This window comes from Bos mutus, chromosome X, assembly GCF_027580195.1.
Source record: "Bos mutus isolate GX-2022 chromosome X, NWIPB_WYAK_1.1, whole genome shotgun sequence".
Lineage (NCBI taxonomy): Eukaryota > Metazoa > Chordata > Mammalia > Artiodactyla > Bovidae > Bos > Bos mutus.
The window spans coordinates 66,002,130-66,006,079 of NC_091646.1; the positions used below are offsets into that span (position 1 = coordinate 66,002,130).

General features: G+C 41.3%; 1 non-coding gene across 1 annotated transcript; it reads left to right on the forward strand.

Annotated features, from left to right (window-relative positions):
• Window positions 1–1,975: 1,975 nt before the first annotated feature.
• Window positions 1,976–2,049, forward strand: TRNAW-CCA (transfer RNA tryptophan (anticodon CCA)). Its single transcript has one exon. It is a non-coding gene; the product is annotated as a tRNA-Trp (tRNA).
• Window positions 2,050–3,950: the final 1,901 nt, after the last annotated feature.

Genomic DNA, 3,950 nt, shown 5'->3' on the forward strand with positions numbered 1-3,950 from the left:
TCAGCCATAAAACAGAATGCATTTGACTCAGTTCTATTAGGGTGGATGAACCTAGAGTCTATTATACAGAGCAAGTCAGGAAGAGAAAGACAAATATCTTATGTTAACACATATATATGTAATCTTGAAAGATGGTACTGAAGAACCTATCTATAGGGCAACAGTGGAGACACAGACGTAGAGAACAGACTTGTGGACAGAGTTGGGGAAGGAGAGGGTGGAATGAAGTGAGAGAATAGCATTGAAACATATAACTTATCATATGTAAAATTATACAGCCCGTGAAAATTAATTGTATAATGGAGGGAGCCCAAATCTGGTGTTCTGTGATAAACTAGAGGGGTGGGATGGGGTGGGAAGTATGGGCAAGAGGGAGGGACATACATATACCTATGGCTGATTCATGTTGATATATGGTAGAAACCAATACAATATTGTAAAGCAATTATCCTCCAATTGAAAATAATTTAAAAAATCATGAAAATTATTGGTTCCAGTTGAATTCTTTCCTAAGTAGGATAAATCTGAGACTGATGACTTTCAAAGATGAAAATGCTGCAGTCCTGGTTGACAGAGACTTGTTGAGATCTCCTAGGTGGTGTTGCCTTCCTCATAAAAAGTCCATGATATCACCAAGGTGGGGATTATTATCCTCTTTTGAACAGAGGAAGAAACCAAAGTTAAATACTTTTCTTTTCTAGGTTACATAGCCAGTTAATAGGAATGTGAGAACTTGAACCTAGTTCTGTCTGCCAGTGCATTACTGTTTTTGAAGAGTTCATCAATAGATTCATCTCAATTCATGAATCTGGGACGCAGCTAGAACTTGGAAGGCAGTTTTGGAAATGCTTACTGAGGGCCTCACATTCAACACATTGGAGTTTGGACTATTCCTGGTAGATGGTGGGAAGCCATAGAAAGATTTTAAACAGTGGAAGTGACTGTGCCTATTGATCGTTCTTCCTTGCCACTTTAGCACTCACTGTTTGGCACTTAAAACCAAGCTGACAAGTTAGTTTTACACTCCTATCAGCAAGTCAGAGCCTGGTAGTTTGTGGTCAAACTGTTTATGTACTTTCTTTTAACAGCTTTCTCTCAGTTGCTTTCTGCTTTACTTAAGGGCATTCCAGTTATTTCCATCTGTCCTCTATTAGTTGCCAAACTTAAAGAAGGCTGGTCTGTCCCTGCCCCCTCCTCTGCCTCTTCCTGACTTAATGAAAAAGCTGGTTTCTTTAAGTCTGAAGTCAGACCCAGCCAAACAAGCAAAGACACAATCTCTTTGGACATGGAACACTGAAATGGTGATTAATCTTCTTCCTGAACATTCTTGTCAAACGCTTACTTCACCTCACACTTTTTTCATTTCTCAAAAAACATCTGGTTTGCAGCTTTTTTTCCTCTTTTTTTCTATGTGTTGCCTAATTTCTACCCTCCTCCCCTCATCTATTTTTGCTACTTCTGGAAGAATATTCTAAAAGCAAGATGAGGATATCAAAGAGCCATAAGCCTAGTATTATCCTAGGTCCCCACTACAGCTTTATGAGGGAAGGAGGTTAGAGATCATTCCCATATTACTAAAAGAGAGGAAGAAATGTTTTAGAAACTGCCTAGAATTTAATAGAGCAAAGATCCAGGGACCTCGATGTGTGCCATGCTTTTTTAAGGATGTAGACATCGAGGCTCAGAAAGCTTAGGTGAGTTGGTGAAGGTTGCAGCGTTAGCACACATTGTGAAGCCAGTCTTGGTTCCTTATGGTGTGGAAAGTCAAGAACTCCTGTACACTACAAGTTTTTATTTTGTTTGTTGTTTGAAACTTGTTCTTTTGAAATAATTTTAGACTCATTAGAAGTTGCAAAAAAAGTACAAAAGGTTCCTGTGTATGCTTCACCCAGATTCCTCCAGTGATAATATCATCTTATATGTCCATGGTACTTTTTCAAAACCAGAAATTGACATTGGCTCAATAATATGGGGCTTCTCTGGTGGCTCAGAGGTTAAAGCGTCTGCCTCCAATGCAGGAGACCCAGGTTCAATCCCTGGGTCAGGAAGATCCCCTGGAGAAGGAAATGGTAACTCACTCCAGTATTCTTGCCTGGAGAATCCCATGGACAGAGAAGCCTGGTAGGCTACAGTCCACGGGGTCGCATAAGAGTTGGACACGACTGAGCGACTTCACTCTCACTTTCTTTCAATAATATGAACTACACCACATACCTTTGTTGTGGGGTAAACTGTGCCCCTCCCCACCCCTAAATTCACACGTTGAAATTCAATCCCCCAATGTGATTTGGAAGTATGGCTTTTAGGGAGATAATTAAGGTTAAATGAAGTCATAAGGGTGGGGTCCTAATCCAACAGAACTGGCATCTTTATAAGAAGAAGAAACTTCAGAGATCTCTCTTTTCTCCATGAGTACACAGAGGAAAGGCGATATGAGGACACAGAGAAAAGGTGGTTGTCTACAAGTGAGGAAGAGAGGTCTCAAAAGAAACCAATCCTGGCACCTTGATCTTAGAATTCTAGCCTCCAGAAATGTGAGAAAATAAATTTCTTCACTTTCTGGAGGCTAGAGGTACCAAAATCGAGGTGTTGGTAGGGTTGATTTTGTTCTGAGGCCTCTCTCCTTGCTTGCAGACAGCTGCCCTTTTGTTGACTTTTCACATGGCTGTCCCTTTATGCACATGTGCTCCTGGTGCCTGTGTGTGTCTTAATCTCCTCTTTTAAAAACACCAGTCAGATTGGTTTTGGTGTACCTTAGTAGCTTCATTTTAACTTAGTGACTTCTTTAAAGGCCCTATCTCCAAATAGTCACATTCTGAGGCACTGGAGTTTAAGGGTTCAACATATGAGACTTGAGCCATAATTCAGTTAATAACAAGTGTTATGACATTATCTGCCTCCTGAGAAGCCTGTATGCAGGTCAAGAAACAACAGTTAGAACCAGAAATGAAACAATGGATTTGTTCAAAATTGGGAAAGGAGTACATCAAGGCTGTATATTATCACCATGTTTATTTAACTTATATACAGAGTGAAGTGAAGTGAAGTGAAGTGAAAGTCACTCAGTCGTGTCCGACTCTTTGCAACCCCATGGATTGCATAGTCCATGGGATTCTCCAGGCTAGAATACTAGAGTGGGTAGCCTTTCCCTCCTCAAATGGATCTTCCCAACCCAAGGATCAAACCCAGGTCTCTCACATTGCAGGCGGATTTTTTACCAGCTGAGCCACAAGGGAAGCCCGAGAATACTGGAGTGGGTAGCCTATCCCTTCTCCAGTGGATCTTCCCGACCCAGGAATCAAACCAGGGTCTCCTGCATCACAGGCTGATTCTTTACCAACTGAGCTATGAGGGAAGCCCTATATGCAGAGTACACCATGTGAAATGCTGGGCTGGATGAAGCACAAGAGGGAAGCAAGATTGCTGGGAGAAATATCAATAACCTCAGATATGCAGATTACACCATCCTTATGGCAGAAAGTGAAGAGGAACTAAAGAGCCTCTTGATGAAGGTGAAAGAGGAGAGTGGAAAAGCTGGCTTAAAGCTCAACATTCAAAAAATGAAGATCATGGCATCCAGTCCCATCACTTCATGGCAAATAGATGGGGAAACAATGGAAACAGTGACAGATTTTCTTTTCTTGGTCTCCAAAACCACTGCAGATGGTGACTGCAGCCATGAAATGAAAAGACACTTGCTCCTTGGTAGGAAAGCTATGACAAACCTAGACAGCATATTAAAAAGCAGAGACATTACTTTGCTGACAAAGGTCCATCTAGTCAAAGCTATGGTTTTTCCTGTAGTCATGTATGGATGTGAGAGTTGGATCATAAAGAAGGCTGAACGTCAAAGAATTGATGCTTTTGAGCTGTGATGTTGGAGAAGACTCTTGAGAGTCCCTTGGACTGCAAGGAGATCCAACCAGTGAATCCTAAAGGAAATCAATCCT